Below are 18653 nucleotides of genomic sequence, written 5' to 3'. Positions count from 1 at the left end.
CATTTGGTGGGACAGGATGGTCTTAACTATACCACTGCACCAACATTATGAACACCATGAGCACTGTCACGTTTTGTAATATATTGATTTCATTGAATATTATTGTTTTAATGTTTTAGATCTTCTTGTTTTATTGGCTGTTAGCCACCCAGAGCCCGTATGGGGAGGGTGGGATATAAATCAAATAAACAAACACAAATAGGTGTGTGGGTGTTTGTATACAGCCATGACAGCTGAGGCTAGGCTGATCTCATCAGACTTCAGATGCCAAGAAGGGTCGACCCGGATTAGTACTTGGATAGGAGACCACCAAGGAAGTCTAGGGTTGCTACCGAGAGGGAGGCCATGGCAAACCACTTCTGTTCACCTCTTGCTTTGAATAGGGTTGCCAAGTCCAATTTAAGAAATATCTGGGGACTTTGGGGGTAGAGTAAGGAGACTTTGGGGGTGGAGCCAGGAGACATTAGGGGTGGAGCCAGGGACAAGGGTGTGACCAGCATAATTGAACTCCAAAGGGAGTGCTGGCCATCACATTTAAAGGGACGGCACACCTTTTCAATGCCTTCCTTCCATAGGAAATAATGAAGGATAGGGACACCTTCTTTTGGGGCTCATAAAATTGGACCCCCTGGTCCAATCTATTTGAAACTTGGGGGCTATTTTGTGGAGAAGCACTAGATGCTGTACTGAAAATTTGGTGTCCCTACCTCAAAAAACAGCCCCCACAGAGCCCCAGATACCTACGGCTCAATTCTCCATGATTTTCTATGGGAATAAATCTCCATAGGGAATAACAGAGTTCCCAGCAGACATTTCTCTCCCCTCCCCCCGCTTTCTGATGACCCTGAAGCGGGGGGAGGGCCTCCAAACCGGGGGATCCCCTGCTCCCACCTGCGGATTGGCAACCCTAGCTTTGAAAAACTTATGGGTCTCCATAAATCAACTGTGACCTGATAGCACTTTTCACACACACACACACACAAACCAGCTACATGTCTCCTAAATAACAAATGTTAGGAACAGTGAATAATTTTCACTTTCATGTCCAAAATTTCAGAGATTTAGTTGGAAGCAAACACAGTAGATGGGCCTTTGATCCAACCAGGCAATTATTTCATACCCATTCTGTCGAAGGCTTACATTACATGCAGCCAGAATAATAGAATTCCGTGTTATGAAAGCATACCTAGGAGTAAACATGACCCTGTGTTGCAAAGGAATTACTATAATCCAAAGTTATCAAGCACCTCGCAAGGCCTGCCTCACAAAAAAGGATAGCGAGTTTAAGGACAATTTCACAGTATGCTGATGTGGTTAAATTGGGTGGAACAGCAGGTAATGAGAAATAATAAAGGTCTTAGGATGTGGAAGAACTGGTTGTTTCTCAGCTAATTTATAGTAAATGCATCTTGACAAAGATAGATGCAGAGTTATAATCAACCAAAAGTGGAACAGCATGTAGCGGGAGTTTTCAGCTCAGTCTTAGCAGGCTGAACCTCTCTGCAAAATCCAGGCTGGTTTTTTGCAGAAGTGCTGAAGAATGATGATGATGATGACATTGGATTTATATCCCGCCCTCCAATCCAAAGAGTCTCAGAGCGGCTCACAATCTCCTTTCCCTTCCTCCCCCACAACAGACACCCTGTGAGGTGGGTGGGGCTGGAGAGGGCTCTCAAGGACAACCTCTGCCAGAGCTATGGCTGACCCAAGGCCATTCCAGCAGGTGCAAGTGGAGGAGTAGGGAATCAAACCCGGTTCTCCCAGATAAGAGCCCGCACACTTAACCACTACACCAAACTGGCTAGCTGGTATCCAATTGAAACATGAGGCTTTTTAATGGCAGCTTCACTGGTGAGTGGTGGAATAAAAAAAACAGAATAGAGATGGCAACTTTGGAAGAAGAAGAAGAAGATGGTGGTAGTGGTTTGGTTATGATGATGATCAAGGCTTTTTGGAAGAAAAAGCCCAGCAAGAACTTATTTGCATATTAGACCACACACCCTAATATCACCATTGTTTCACAAAGGGATTTTTGAAGGAAAAGTCCACCAGAGACTCATTTGCATTTTAGGTCACACCCCCTGAGACCAAGCCAGCCGGAACTGCGTTCCTATGCATTCCTGCAAAAAAAAAAAAAAGCCATGATGATGATGATGATATTGGATTTATACCCCACCCTTCACTCTCAATCTCAGAGCGGCTTACGATCACCTTTACCTTCCTCCCCCACAACAGTGAGGTATGTGGGGCTGAGAGACCTCACACAGAAGCTGCTCTTTCAAGGACAGTTCTCCAAGAGCTATGGCTGACTCAAGGCCATTCCAGCAGGTGCATGTGGAGGAGTGGGGAATCAGACCCCAGTTCTCCCATATAAGAGTTCACACATTTAACCACTACACCAAACTGGTGTAAGCCCCTTTGAGCAGGAATCTGAAGAGGTGGCGTAGATATATTCTTAATAAATAAATCCAGGGCTTTTTGTGGTTGTTGTTGCAGGAACTCCTTTGCATATTAGGTCACGCACTCCTGATGTAGTGAATCCTCCAGGAGCATACAGTAGGCCCTGTACTAAGAGCCCTGTAAGCTCTTGGAGGATTGGCTACTTCAGGGGTGTGTGACCTAATATGGAAATGAGTTCCTACTACAAAAAAGCCTTGACTAAATCAAGATGAAAATCATGCCAAAAATAAAGGCTTAGTGTCAACAAATTATCCTGACAATTATTCTGAAGATTTGGGCATAAATTATTTTATTTGGATTTGAGTTGACATCAAACAGCACTTCCATGATAATATTTGAAATGTATTATGAAAATCTTACCTTGGGTAGTACTCTTGGATGCATGAAGTAAACTCTTACTCTTGAAAATATTGTCATATTGTGTTCTCTAGTCATATTGCATAAGAGTAATTATGCTTACATGTTCAGTATTTTCTATTGGATGTTGCTTAACTGATTCTTCATATAGAATCATATGCTTAACTGATTCTTCATCGATGTCAAGCATCGATATTTCTCAATAATCAGTCTTTTGTTGTTAAATCAAAAGTTGCTTTATTGTAGAAACTCTGAAGCTTTACCAAGGACAGAATCCTTGGAAGTAATGAGGTATACATGATTACACAGTTACTATATAGGATTACTTCAAAGGATAACATACAGATGCATTTTGAGTCACGGGTTCAAAGTATCTATTTTATTGCTAAGGAATTCACTGCCACAGGAGGTGGTGGCAGACACAAGCATGGCCACCTTCAAGAGGGGTTTAGATAAAAATATGGAGCAGAGGTCCATCAGTGGCTATTAGCCACAGTGTGTGTGTGTGTGTGTGTGTGTGTGTGTGTAATTTTTTTTGGCCACTGTGTGACACAGAGTGCTGGACTGGATGGGCCATCGGTCTGATCCAACATGGCTTCTCTTATGTTCTTATGTTCTTATGAATTTAGATTATTAAAAACATCTCCATTTCTCACACTTCTTCCAGACCTGATAAGAACTGTCTGTGTGAATATGGAGGAGAGGCACCTCACAGCCAGACTGCAACGTAAACATCCTTAAGCTAGGTGGATTTACTATTTGCCCAACCTTTGGAAAAAGGGAGGGAGGCGATAGATACTAATGGCCTCCTTTCTGTCTAAGAACCCACCATTGTACTTAGAAATATGCATGCTTAACAACCTGTTCTGTAATGTTGATAGAGTTAATCAGGGCTTTTTTGTAGCAGGAACTCCTTTGCTTATTAGGCCACACCCACCTGATGTAGCCAATCCTCCTGGATCTTACAGGGCTCTTATTACAGGGCCTACTGTAAACTCTTGGAGGACTGGCTACATGAGGGAGGTGTGGCCTAATATGCAAACGAGTTCCTGCTACAAAAAAGCCCTGGGGTTAATAATAAAGTAGTTGAAAAGTTAAAAAAGAATTGGGCATAAAAGTTCCATTTTATATCTATAATCTGCTACACAGTCTAGACTAATTGGGATTAATTATTGAAACTGTGGATGTGTTGGACCTCATAGAAATTTGCTTGGGAATGTTGTTGACATTTCCAACTTCTATTTTATTTATTTATTTGTTTGGTTAATTTATATTCCACCCTTTCCCATGGGGGCTCAGGGCGAATCACAGTCATAATAAAACAGCTAAAATACAACCATAACTTAATAGTATACGAGTAAAAACATAACTCACAGGCAGGCACATATTTCAGGTGAAAAAATATAATATTTCAGCTTGGTATAGTTTTCTAGCCCATTGTGGGGGAGGGCAATAGATGGTATAGACATCTAAAGGCATTCACACTAAATTGATCAAGTCTACGCAGTCCCATATATCACATGAGCTAACCTTTATATTGAGCCCCTCTCAGCCATAAAAATAGCAAAATTTAAATGAATTATTTCCCCTTATCTTATCCGAGATATGGATGCCTAGACTTCACTCATAATATTTTATACGAAATCTTGCTAAGCTTTGATGTTATATGTATATAATAAAAACTTGGATACGGCGCCCCTTTTCATCTTATTTTCTGTCAGAAGTTCTTCAGAATGTCATTTTCCTTAATCTAGTGATATGCAATTGTTGAGCTACAAACTGCCGGATTTGTGAGCCCAGAGAGGAGCCACTCTGGTGGAATACAGATAATCTCCTCATGAGGCATAAATTCTATGTATCCTGAATTCAGTCTTTAATCTAAAACTCCTTCCATTATCCCTCTTAAAATTTATTATTTCTAATGACAGAAGCTAGGAGAGAGATTTATAACAGGATTTCAAAAACTGTGATAGGATCACTTTCTGCTCTTTTACAGTTGCATTTTCACCCGGCACAAACTGATTCCAGCAAAGACCGAACTTTGAAAAAAAAAAAAAACTTGACACTTACAAAATTATACCTGAAACAGCCTGACAAGATGATACCAAACCCTGGGAGAGACATAAAGTTGGGATAGGGGAAGAGGAGGGGGAAAAAAATTCCTGGGAACTTGCAAATGCCAGTTCACAATATACCCACTTAATCCCAAATATTTCTGGGATTTTTCAGGACCCATTGTTCAGTATCCTGAAAAATCCTGGTTATACTTCTGAGGAAAGGGAAAGGAAAGGTCCCCTGTGCAAGCACGAGTCATTTCCAACTCGGGGGTAACGTTACTTTCACAATGTTTTCATGGCAGACTTTTTATGGGGTGGTTTGTCATTGCCTTCCCTAGTCATCTCCACTTTCCCCCCAGCAAGCTGGGTACTCATTTTACCGACCTTGGAAGGATGGAAGGCTGAGTCAACCTCGAGCCGGCTACCTGAAAATCCGATTTCCTCAGGGGATTGAACTCAGGTTGTGAGCAGAGCTTAGGACTGCAGTACTGCAGCTTTAACACTCTGTGCCATGGGGCATACTTCTGAGACATGACTATAATTAGAAAATATAAATAAAGGGGGGTTTTTGGGGGGGATACAGGCCTTGAATTCAGCAGGAGCTCACAGGAGCGCAGCTTCTGAACTTTTCTGAGGGTTCCCCCTCCTCATCCCCACCTACCTACCTTGTCCATTAAATAGTAGGTGCAGCTGCATAACGAGAGCTTTTTTTTTTGAGCCGGAACGTACAGGAACGCCATTCCAGCTGGCTTGGCATCAGGGGGTGTGGCCTAATATGGAAATAAGTTCATGTTGGGCTTTTTTGCTACAAAAAAAGCCCTGTACAAAACAATAGTGATGTCAGGGGGTGTGACCTAATATGCAAATGAGTTCCTACTGGGCTTTTTCTATTTAAAAAATCCCTGTGCATAACAATCCCTGGATTAGGAGAGCAGGCAGCCAGCCAGCCTCCAGGAGCTTTGCCACACCCCCAGCAGCCCTCATTAACCTCTGGAGAAGCCCCCGCCACCGTTTCTCCACTTCTTATGTGATTTTGGGTGACAGGTGGCTTGATGGCCTTTTCATTGGGGGGGGGGCAAAGAGAACCCCAGGTGAGCAAGGCCTGCTTGGGCTGGCTGGATCTCTAGCCAGCCCAAGCAGGCCTCGCTCACCCGGGGCTCTCCTTTCTTGTGTCAGGTTGCTGTTGACTGGTGGGAGGGTGGCATATGCTAATGAGTTATGCTAATGAGCTCTGCCACCTATTTTTCTACAAAATGACCCCTGGGGGGATATATGTTTCAGCTCAGGAATATCTGAGCGCATATCCCTAATCCTCATGCAGTTTTAAATAACCTGCATCTGTGTCACACGATGCACATCAGTTTACACTGCTCAGGGGTGTTTGTTTATTTTTATTCACCTTATATCCCCCCCCCCATTCCCCCCAAATCTGGCTCAGGGCGGGTTACATCAGAGATCAAACAATTTCAAACGGTGAAGAACAAATTACAATTTCAAAATGAATGGACTAAAAATGCAGACAAGAAACCAGATTTAAAATTACACTTAAGAAACTCGAGGCCTATCAATCCAAAAGCCCAGCAGATCCTAAACTGCTGGAATGAAGTTGGGAAGGCCTAATAGCGAGTGATGTCCTCCACCTCAACTGATGGCCCAGCAGAAGAGCTCTGTTTTACAAGCCCTGTGAAACTGAAGCAGGTCCCACAGGGACCAGATCTCCAAAAGCAGCTCATTCCACCCAGCTTTAGACAAGGCAAGGTGGACATCTCTGGGACAACCAGAAGGCGTTGAGTTCGCATACCTTTGGAGCTTCTCCCCCCCACCAAGGAGAAAACATGATGCAGCTTTAAGGCAATTCCTGATTGTGACATGCAGGTTTTTCACCAGCTAGCGCACTACTTCAACTGCCTTCCTGTGAATGCGTCATACTTCCCCTTCATTGTTTTTCATTGTATTTTCCATAATATTAGAGTCTTTGGTGATCTTGGGTTCACACTTCTCTCAGAGCTGTTCTAGAAAGGGCAGTTCTCGAAGGAGCTCTCTCAGCCCCACCTACCTCACAGGGTGTCTGCTGTGGGGAGGGGAAGGGAAAGGAGATTGTAAGCCGCTCTGAAACTCCAGGTGAAGGTCAAGGTATGAAGCCAATTTCTTCTGCTGCTTCAGCCAATGCTGGCAGATTTGGAGGGCACTGCTTGGGAAAGATGGAGTTTGGGGAGGATGTGACATCACTTCCATGCGATGCTCTAAAAATTTGGCATAATCTTTATGGTAAAGAACAGAGTGGCATGGGGAAATACCTAAGGAGTCACCATGAAGACTCTTTCCCAGCCGTTTTTTCCTCCCACTTCTCAGATGGGGAATTGGGACCAAAGGCAGACAAATGGAAAGTATACTGGTCTCAACTGTTATATCCCATCATTCAGTCAGCAGAAGACTGAAGCTGGAATGTACATTGCTGCCCCCAGTGGTGCTGTTGAGCTGCACACACTCTAGGTCCTTTCTGGCAAGAAGAAGAGGAGGAGGAGGAGGAAATTGGATTTATTTCCCGCCCTTCACTCTGATTCTCAGAGTGGCCTACAATCTCCTTTACCTCCCCCATACACAACAAACACCCTGTGATGTAGGTGTGGCTGAGAGAGCTCTCCCAGAAGCTGCCCTTTCAAGGACAACTCCTGATATAGCTATGGCTGACCCAAGGCCGTTCCAACAGCTACAAATGCAGGAGTGAGGAATCAAGCCTGGTTCTCCCAGATAAGAGTCCACACACTTAACCATTACCGTATTTTTCGCACCATAAGACACACTTCCCCCCCCCCAAAAAAAAGTGGGGGGAAAAGTGTGTGTGTCTTATGGAGCGAAGGTACCGGTACCTACCTTCCTGGGGGGGGGGGGCGATCCGCTGCCTCCACCTCTGATCCCGGCGCTTCCCCCACGCCCGCCTGCCTGGCTCCAGCTCTGACACTTACAGCAAGCGCCAGGATCGCTCCCTCTGCCCTCCGATCCCGGTGCTTGCGGTAAGCATCAGAGCTGAAGCCAGGCAGGCAGGCACAGAGGAAGCACCCGCCCCCTCTGCAAACCCAGCGCTTTGCGAGCGCCAGCTGTGGAGGGGGCAGCGTGCTTCCTCCGTGCCTTTCTGCCTGGCTTCAGCTTTGATGCTTACAGCAAGCGCCAAGATCGGAGGGCAGAGGGAGTGATCCTGGCGCTTGCTGTAGCGTCAGAGCTGAAGCCAGGCAGAAAGGCACGGAGGAAGCGCCGGGATTGGAGGCAGCGGATCGCCCCCCAGGAGGAAGGTGCGTCCTATCGTCCAGAGTGCCTTATGGTGTGAAAAATACGGTACACCAAACTGTACCATAAGCACTGTACCATAAGCCCCGGAGGTGACCCCTATAGTTCAGTTTTAGATGTTTTCCATCTTTTACAAAGTTGTTTGTTTGGGACTGACAGAATTCTCTTATAATTGATAGGATTAACTGAACCAGAAGATTAAAAGATAAGATTTTTAAACTTCCTTTCTGACGAATAAGAAATGCCACGTAGGAATTAGATGGCAGGAGGCAGTTGAGTGTGTCATCCGCCGCAATTGGGAACAGAACTGGGGATTGCTTCATGGAACGCAGAAGAATAAACCAGGGATTGCTTCATGGAATGCAGAGTGTGGTGGAACCGGCCCGATTCTGCCTTCAGACCCGGTCCCGTCAGCTCCCTATTGAGTCGCCAACTCCTGGGGGGGAGCTATTTCTCCTCCTGCCCCTTGGGCTCGCTGCCACCACCTGCTCAGTCTAGGGGTTCAGATTGAGAGGAACAGGACTCCCAATCCCCCTCTCCAGCTATGAGGCCAGGCCTGCACTTGGGTTTCACAGAGACCTCAGCACTTCTTTGGGGCACCCCTGGAGGATTGGCACCTTATCCAACTGCATGCCTTCCCCCTTCCCCGGGGCCCCCTTCTCAACACAGCATGGTCTAGAGCGGTTGGGGATCTAGGTGGTACAGAGATTGACTGCCAGCATTCAAAACAGAAAAAAATATTTATTCACAAGAGAAAAAGAAAGGGAAAGAAAAACAAAACAAAAACAGTTGCATTTAAAAAGTTAGCACAGCACAGCAAACAGCATGACAAAGAAAATGTGTTATAAACACATCCTACTGTCCCTGATCTAAACACACCCTGCCTTTTGGGATGACTTACTTGGTCTTACTGCCTGGAGGCCTCATTTTCCTGACTAGGCCGCATGCACAGGCAGGAGCCCCCACACTGGCAACCTCTTCCTTCGAGCTGCACCACACAGAGGATGAGAAAGAAAGCAGGCTGATCACTTGAGTCATATTAACAACCCCTATTAATTGCCTTCTTGATCCAGTGGTTAAGAGTGGTGGACTGTAAAATGGACATCCGGATTTGATTCCCCACTCTTCCTTTACATGAAGCCTATTCAATGACCTTTCACAGTTCTGTCAGGACTCTCTCAGCCCCACCGATCTCGCAAGGCGCCTGTTGCAGGGAGGAGAAGAGAATGTGATTGTAGGCCGCTCTTAAACACCTTAAGGCAGAGAAAAGCAGGGCATAAAAATCTGCTCTTTTTCTTCTGAGGAAAGCTCAAGTTATGCGTTAACCTTCGTCCGAGTCTCATTCTCAGCTCTCGTGTTTGCTCGGGGCAGGAAGAAAGCAGGGAACACACAGCCCTGCTCCAGAGATGCTAGTATAGAATCTGGGAAAAAGAGCCGCCATGAGGAGCTCCCACAGAAGGGAGGCAAATGCTAAGTGCGGAATCGGTCTCAGTTATCAGGAAGCCCAAATGAAAACGAGGCATCTGGTGTACAAAGAACGGAGCCAATATGGGCACGTTCTGGATCAATGCCTTGAATATATTTGCATGCTTGTTTAGCTGCAGCCTGATAGTGCGGGGGTGGGGTGGGAGATAGGTGTGCTGCATTTCATGTTTGTCCAGAATGAGCCTTTGTAATGATTTACCTACAATAGCCTTTGAATCTGGACCATCATCCAAGTCTGGATGATTATCTTTAAAGGTTAAGTGGTTAAGTGCATGGATTCTTATCTGGGAGAACTGGGTTTGATTCCTCACTCTTCCAGTTGCAGCTGCTGGAATGGCCTTAGATCAGCCATAGCTCTTGCACAGCTGTCCTTAAAAGAGCAGCTTCTGGGAGAGCTCTCTCAGCCCCATCCACCTCACAGGGTGTCTGTTGTGGGGGAGTAAGGTAAACGAGTTTGTAAGCCGCTCTGAGATTCAGAGTGGAGGGTGGGGTATAAATCCAATATCTCCTCCTCCTCCTTCTTCATAATGCAATGTCTTCAGCTATCTGCACGAATGCTTCTTGGATTGTTCTGATGAGAATTTTCTCCCAGACTCACCGAAAAACTTAAAGTTTTTGGCATCTTAAAAGAGACAAATTGGCAGCTCTGTAAGAGCCCCGTGGCGCAGAGTGGTAAAGCTGCAGTACTGCAGTCGGAGCCCTCTGCTCACGACCTGAATTCAATCCCAGCGGAAGCTGGGTTCAGGTAGTGAGCTCCAGGTTGACTCAGCCTCCCATCCTTCCGAGGTCAGTCAAATGAGTCCCCAGCTTGCTGGGGGAAAAGTGTAGATGACTGAGGAAGGCAATGGCAAACCACCCCGTAAAAAGTCTGCCGTGAAAACGTTGTGAAAGCAACGTCACCCCAGAGTCAAAAACGACTGGTGCTTGCACAGGGGACTACCTTTACCTTCATTGGCAGCTCTGGCCCAGTCTCTTCAGAGCTCAGAAGCTAAGCAGGGCCAACCCTGACAAGTACTCAGATGAGAGACCTCCAAGGAACACCAGGGCTGGGATTCAGAGACAGGCAAGCAATCCTCCCTTTGCAGTGTCCAAGCCCTACTGGGGGGGTCTTCAGAAGTCAGCCATGACTTGAAGGCACACACACACAAAAACTTTGTTGGTCAGTCGCACAGTTGAGTCCAACTCTTTGCGACACCATGGACAAAGTCACACCAGGCCCACCATCCTCTGAGGTCTGCTCAAATTCATGTTAGTTACATCAGTAACGCTGTCCAGCCATCTCTTCTTTTGCCGTCCCCTTCTTCTTTTGCCTTCTGTCTTTCCCAGCGTCAGGGTCTTCTCCAGGGAGTGCTCCCTTCTTTTTGAGTGGCCAAAGTATTTCAGCTTCATTTTCAGCATCTGACCTTCCAGGGAACAGTCTGGGTTGATTTCCCTTAGGACTGACTGATTGGATCTTCTTGCAGTCCAAGAGACTCTCAAGAGTCTTCTCCAGCACCACAGCTCAAAAGCATCTATTCTTCTGCGCTCATATTTTCCTGTCCCCTTCCTCTTTTGCCTTCTGTCTTTCCCAGCATCAGGGTCTTCTCCAGGGAGTGCTCCCTTCTCATTTGGTGGCCAAAGTATTTGAGCTTCAGCTTCAGCATCTGACCTTCCAGGGAACAGTCTGGATTGATTTCCCTTAGGACTGACTGATTGGATCTTCTTGCAGTCCAAGAAACTCTCAAGATTCTTCCCCAGTACCACATCTCAAAACCGCATCTTCTGTGCTCGGCCTTCAACTACTTACCAAAAAGAAAGAAAGAAACATATTAGCAAGGTTAAGCCCAGAGGGTTGATTGGAATGGATCAGAGGAATCATATCACTCCAGTCTTCTTCAAACTATTCTGGCTTCCAGGTTGCTTCCAGGTGCAATTCAAGGTGCTGGTATTGACCTTTAAACTCTGTACAGCCTGGAACCAACACATCTTAAGGATAAATGAGTGCTAGATGAGTGGTAACCTGAGGAAAAGCCTTCTCTGTTGCGGTGCCAAACCTTTGGAACTCTGTCCCCTGGGAGATTAGTCTGTCTCCCTCTGTGTCTTTTGCCAACAGGTGAAGACTTTTTTTGTTGTTTTGTTTCATCTGGCATCTGGAGTAGTTATTAGCAATACTCCCTCTAAACTGTGGAGTCTTGTGAGCAAAAATTCTAGTTCGTGAGCTACTGGCATTGAAGTTGTGAGCTACTGAATGAGTTTGCTCTAGGCCATTTTTCCTGAGCTATGGCAAAAATGTGTGAGTCGGAGCTAAAAAAACTGCGAGCTAGCTCACACTAACTCAGCTCAGAGGGAACACTGGTTATTAGCCCTTTTTCTAATGTTGTTTGTTGATGTGTTTTAGATTGAATTGTATATTTTAGCTGTACTTTGAATTGTTTAAATGTTTTTAAGTCTGCTATCTTGTGGGCCCTGCTTGGGTGCAAAGGTGGCATAAAAATGTTTTGAATAAATAAATGAATTTACCAGTTGACAAATCTGACCTGTCAAACAACCTTTCCTTTGGACTTTGCTCCGTTTTTTTTTTTTAAAAGGAAAGATCCATACGTAAGGAATATCGGTATCCCCTTATCTATAAATTCTTCAGCATAAAGGCTGCTAAACTGTTTTTAAGGAATGTGGATTCCAGGCGCTGTTGTTTAGCTCAAGGATACAGCCAAACCCGGCCAGTTTCACAAGTGTGACCTCAGCCTCGAAGGCATTTCCAATGTATTTGTTAGAACACTGCCATGCTCTTAAAGAGTAACATGTGTGGCATGCTGATTGAGAGACTGATTCGTTCTGTCAGAAGCCAGAAGCTATTATGGAAGGTCTGTCGCAGCGATTCCTCAGGTATGCATCAGGGTGCCTTAGCTTGCCATCAGAGGGGCCAAGGCATGCCTTGAAAATTTAAGCTGCCATCTTGGAAACCTCTACCATCCCATACTTGCAAGTGTAGCAGGAGACCCCGCAATTGGGGGTGGGTCAGTGGACAGACTAGGCCCGAGGCTCAGTCAGGAAAAGCAGCAGTTTATTGATCTCGTGCACGGGCACAGACGGGCTATTGCCCTAAAGCGTCTGAGCCCCGATGTGAGGCAGAACACAAGCTTTTATACCATTCGATCTTGATACATCAGCACAAATATTATCTCGACAAGGGAACAAGGTTGGGTCAAGGGTTGGCATTTTAGTACATTCCATATATGGCATCACTACTTGCAACTTCAAGCTTCACCGCAATTTCCTTTAAAGTAAGCATGTTATTACTGCGTCTTTGGGTTTCTCCGGGATATTCCGTGGTGCAGATACCTAATACTCTGTTCCAGCAAGCATTTAGCAATTCCAAGTTCCTCTTTTGCTGAACTCTGCTCCTACAAGCAACCACGCTGCTAACTTCCCCAATTTCTTTTCTGCTCTGTTGCGCTAATTCACTTGGGATCTTTTAGGCAAGAGAGAAGGGGGAAAGCACTTCTCTTTCATCCAGTACGATTTCACATCAGGTGCCCTTTGTTTATAAACCTTGTTTATTTGACCTTCTTTGATCAGGCCCAGTAGCTTTATTTATTTTTAATTCATCTTACTTTATTTTAGCCTGCTTCAATAGAAGATAATATATATATATATATAAGAAGGGCTATACTGGATCAGGCCAAAGGCCCATCAAGTCCAGGTTATGTTTACACAGCTACTAGCTACCTGATGGTGTAGAGGTTAAAAGCGGCAGGCTCTCATTTAAGGAACTGGGTTTGATTCCTCCCTCCTCCTCCTCCATATGAAGCCCAGCAGATGCTCATTTGCATATTAGGCCACACCCCCGATATCACCATTTTTCACACGGGGCTTTTTTTGTAGAAAAAGCCCAGCAGGAACTCATTTGCATGTCAGGCCACACCCCCTAATACCACGCCAGTCAGAACTGCATTCTGGTGTGTTCCTGCTCAATAAAAGCTCTGCTCACCAGTCACTTCTGATGCTTCCATATCAAAAGCCCTGTGTGAAGCAATAGTGACACTAGGAGGTGTGGCCTAATATGCAAGTGAGTTCCTGCTGGGCTTTTTCTACCAAAAAAGCCCTGCCTAAAAGCAGGAAAACTGCAACAGCATTCTCTTGCCCGCACACCCCAGCAACTGATCTAAAGAGTCACTCTGCCTCTCGTACTGAAGAAGGTTGATATCCATCATGACTAGGGATGAGCATGAATCGGGAAAATGTGGTTCATGTAAGTTCGAGGCCGAACCATGAACCAAACCATGAACCGTACTGAACCAGGAGGTTAGAATTCCACCCCTGCCAGAAAGCACAGTGACCTTGCTGAAACATGATTCACTGAAGGAAGGATGGGGTCTCAGAAAACAATCTGAACTTAAATGTCTTGCAGTTACCAGAAAAATCCCTTCCCATAGCTCCATGAGTTAAATGCAGAAGAACTGGTTCAAATGTAGAGCTGATTCAAAGGGCGCTGGTTTCAAGTTACACCCAGATTTGGGGGGGGGGGGGGCAGTAAATCGATTACACTCCATAGCATAGTATAGATTATACTGTGAAGTGGATTTGATTAAAGGCTTCACTAGGACTTAACATAATGTCCTGATCTGGTTTCTTTACAATACACTCTGTAAAAATTTTTTAATATATTTTTATGTGATGTCTAGCTAGAAGGAGTTCTGGAGAACTCAAAAGCTCCTGTGCAGTTAAGTGCCATTTGGTTGGTATTATGTGTATTACGCTCTAGGTTTTGGGATTATACTTTGGGAAAAGCATGGCTGCTAACAACTGCCTTCTCTATATAAGCCAGTATCTCTAGTGATTTATACCATAATCAAATGAAGATGAGCACAGTTACCCCACCCTAAGAAAAGTAAGCAATAAGCAAATCGAAATTGCAGGAATTGTGGTTTTAAACAAAATTCTAACTAAAATTCAAATGTCAGATTGTTCCAAGAGAAGAGGGTATTTTCCCGTGAAGTCATTTGAAGGATTCTAAGGCGAAATAAGGAGCCCCGTGACCCAGAGTGGTAAAGCTGCAGTACTGCAGTGCAAGCTCTACTCAACACCAGAGTTTGATCCCGGCGGAAGCTGGGTTCAGGTAACCGGCTCAAGGTTGACTCAGCCATCCATTCTTCCAAGGTCGGTAAAATGAGTACCCAGCCTGCTGGGAGTAAAGTGAAAATGACTGGGGAAGGCCATGGCAAACCACCCAGTAAAAAAAAAAAGTCTGCCATGAAAATGTTGCGAAAGCAACATCACCTCAGAGTCGGCCATGACTGGTGGTTGCACAGGGGACGACCTTTACCTTTTTTAAAAAGGGAGAAATAAAAGATTGTGATAGTGCTAGTGAAATTTCTTATGAGGAGGCGGCACGGTATATCCCGATCTCATCAGATCTCAGAAGTTCAGCAGTGTCAGTGTTTGGAAGGGACCCAACCAAGGAAGACTCTGCAGACTACCTCTTTGCTGTGTGGTTGCACGATCTATAGAGACCTATGTCTGGTCTAAAGTAAATATGTCCCCCATACATCTGTTGAATCTTCATGTTATAAGTCAAAGGACTCTAAAGGATATTGTGTGGGAGTTATGTGTGCATATGAGACTAGTTCTCACCAAAGTTTGTTTTCAAGAAGGGCTGCTTTGTGACAGTGACTGTTTGGACAGGTTTGGGTCAGGCTCAGGTTTGGACCAGGTTCAAAGTCTAGCATCCCCAGATGTTTCACCTGTGGTCTAATATATGGTCTGAGGGTGTTAGGGACCTCCTTTCTAGCGTTCTGGGGTGAGCCTTGTGGAAGGTAACCCAGAACTCATTCAGTAGCTGAATTCCCGTTATTTTAATGGGTAACACAGAACCCCCAAAACGATGACATGACCCACACTGATTAAGAGGAATCCAGATCAAATATATATGTTTTCTTTTAATATAAAAATTAGCATGCAAAGAGTTTTTGCTTAGTTTTTGCTTAGAGAGAGCCAGTTTGGTGTAGTGGTTAAGTGTATGGACTCTTATCTATCTATCTATCTATCTATCTATCTATCTATCTATCTATCTATCTATCTATCTATCTATCTATCTACCTGGTTGGTTTATATTCCGCACTTTTCCATACGGGCTCAGGGCGGATCACAGTCATAATAAAACAATTAAAACACAGTAATGACTCAATAATATACCAATAAAACACAGCTACAAAAAATATACATAGGCAGGCAGGCACATATCGCAGGTAAAACAAATATTCCGGTTCATTGTAATTTTATAGCCCATTGTGGGGGAGGGTAATAGATAGTATAAGCAGCAGAATGAAGGGACGTCTGCTTGCCTCAACCGAAGGCCTGGCGAAACAGCTCTGTCTTGCAGGCCCTACGAAACGGAAGTAAATCCGGTAGGGCCCGGATCTCCACAGGGAGCTGATTTCACCAGGCTGGGACCAGGGCCGAAAAAGGGAGAAGCGGGTTTGATTCCCCACTCCTCCACTTGCAGCTGCTTTGCGTCAGCCACAGCTCTGGCAGAGGTTGTCCTTGAAAGGGCAGCTTCTGGGAGAGCTCTCTCAGTACCACCCAACTCATAGGGTGTCTGTTGTGGGGGAGGAAGACAAAAAGGATTGTGACCCGCTCTGGGACTATGAGATTCGGAGTGGAGGGCGGGATATAAATCCAATATCTTCTTCTTCCACCTGTCTATAAAAATCCAGAACTGGTTGTATAGTAGGTTTCGCCAGGATGATGTCAGTTTATGGTATGAGTATGAGAGGGACAAAACCTTCTGGCTCCAGTATTTTTTATTTGATTTCATTTCATTTCATTCGATTTATATCCTGCCCTACCCTACCGAAGTGGGCTCAGGGTGGCTCACAACATAAAATTCTAACAATAAATCAAAAATTAAAATACATTAATAATTTACACAGTAAAATAAAACACAATTGTCAGCGTGCTATGCTACAGTCTTCTTAAAATTCAGCTATTCGGGTATTCAGATATTCAAATATTCAGATATTCTGATGTTCAGATGTCGGTCAGTTGTATGCCAACCGGAAGAGGACTGTCTTACAGGCCCTGTGGAACTGCCCAAGGTCCTTCAGGGCCCTCACCTCCTCCGGCAATTGGTTCCACCAGCAAGGGGCTATGATCGAAAAAGCCCTGTCCCTAGTTGACTTCAGACGGGCCTCCTTTCTATTTAAATCCCTCTTTTTAGAGGGATTTATGACTTTGATATCATTGGGTTGCCAGGTCCTTCCTGGCCACCAGCAGGGGATGAGGGGTAGGGTTGCCAGATCCTGGTTGGGAAACTCCTGGAGATTTCGGGATGGAGCCTGAGGAAGACTGGGGCCTCAGTGGAATACAATGCTGTAGAGCCCACCCTCCAAAGCATCCATTTTCTCCAGGGAAACCAATCTCTGTAGTCGGGAGATGAGCTGTAATTCTAGAGGATCCCCAACTCCCACCTGGAGGCTGGACTCTCTATCAATATGTATGTTGTCCAGTTCTTATACTCAGAGGTGGAATTCTAGCAGGAGCTCCTTTGCATATTAGGCCACGCACCCCTGATGTAGCCAATCCTCCAAGAGTTTGCAAAAAAAAGAAGAGCCTTGCAAACTCTTGGTGGATTGGCTACATCAGGGGTGTGTGGCCTAATATGCAAAGGAGCTCCTGCTAGAATTCCACCCCTGCTTATACTAATGTTTCTTGTGTAGAATCAATGAGCTGCCCAGGAGCATAGGTATTCCTCAAAGTCTGATACTGAGGGTGATGCCTCCCCTCTAAATATTACCCTGCAAGTGTCCACTTGTCTTTATAAAATCAGCTTTGCTTGGGTTAGCGTTTGCTTGGGTTAGCTTTCCTTGGGTTAGCGTTTTCTGGAACCAAAGGGAAGACATGCAAAACGCCGGCAGGGTAGTTAACACAGAATATCACCTGCTTACCAGTCTGCTCACTCAATGAGGATTGAGCTAAGAAAGGTTGGCACATTGGATCCTAATGGCTCCTCAACAGCTGCTCCCTTCCATTGAAGCTAACTGTGCCAAATATTAACCATCATCCTTATCAAATTTACCGCATGAGAGTTCCATAGAAACTAAGCAATTACTCCGAACATATGGCCCGCTAGCCCAAGTTTCCCCTCACTCCCTTTATATCCCATTATATCTACCATTCTGTTCTTTATTCCACATTTTGGCTCCCCTCCCCTTTCTCAGATCTAATACTGCTTTCCTGTACTATTTAATTTTGTTGGTCTTTGTTGTTTCTGAGCTCCTTATCTGTCTTTTATGTCTTCATGTGAATTCCTTTCCATCTGCTTCAAAATCTCTCTTGTTTTTTGAAATCTTTACTAAATTTTCTAATCCCCTTTCCCACTCATGTATGGTTCAGCAGTACCTTTCCAAAATGATCTCCATTTCCTTTGTCCAGTTTCCAGTTTATTTCCCCAGAAACATACCCTGGCCTATTGTCAAGTTGTACAAAAACCTAAGAGGTTGTAGCTGGATAGAGATTCCTTTTTTGGGGGGGAGGGGGGTTGTGAGTGTGTGTGTGTGAATGGTGGGATATACCTTCAATCTCCTCCTCCTTCTAAATGTATGTAGCTGTTTATACCTACTTTTCTCCCCAGTGGGCACCCAAAACAGCTTACAGCATCATCTTTCCTCCATTTTGTCCTTAGACTAACAACCTTGTAAGTAAGGTTGCCAGTTCTTCCCTGGCTTCCAGTGGGGGATGTCCCTCATGCACCCAAAGCATGTGTGGCATGATAACATCACCTGGAAGTGACATCATCTCAGGGACATGTCATGTGAATGGACTCTAGCATTTGGGTTAAAAACTCTATGGCAACATAGAGTTTTTTAGCACAAATGCTAGAGTGTCCCCATGTGATGTGCCCCAAACAATGATGTCACTTCCAGATGACATCTTCACACCAGGCATGTTGGGCGCTGACAGAGTTCTTCAGTGATGGGAATCCCCTCACCAGCCAGCTCTTTGCCAGCGTGTTGGGGGCCTCCCAACCAG

Source organism: Heteronotia binoei, chromosome 9 (assembly GCF_032191835.1).
Source record: "Heteronotia binoei isolate CCM8104 ecotype False Entrance Well chromosome 9, APGP_CSIRO_Hbin_v1, whole genome shotgun sequence".
NCBI lineage: Eukaryota > Metazoa > Chordata > Lepidosauria > Squamata > Gekkonidae > Heteronotia > Heteronotia binoei.
The sequence above is the reverse complement of the archived record's forward strand: the minus strand, read 5'-3'. Positions refer to the sequence as shown.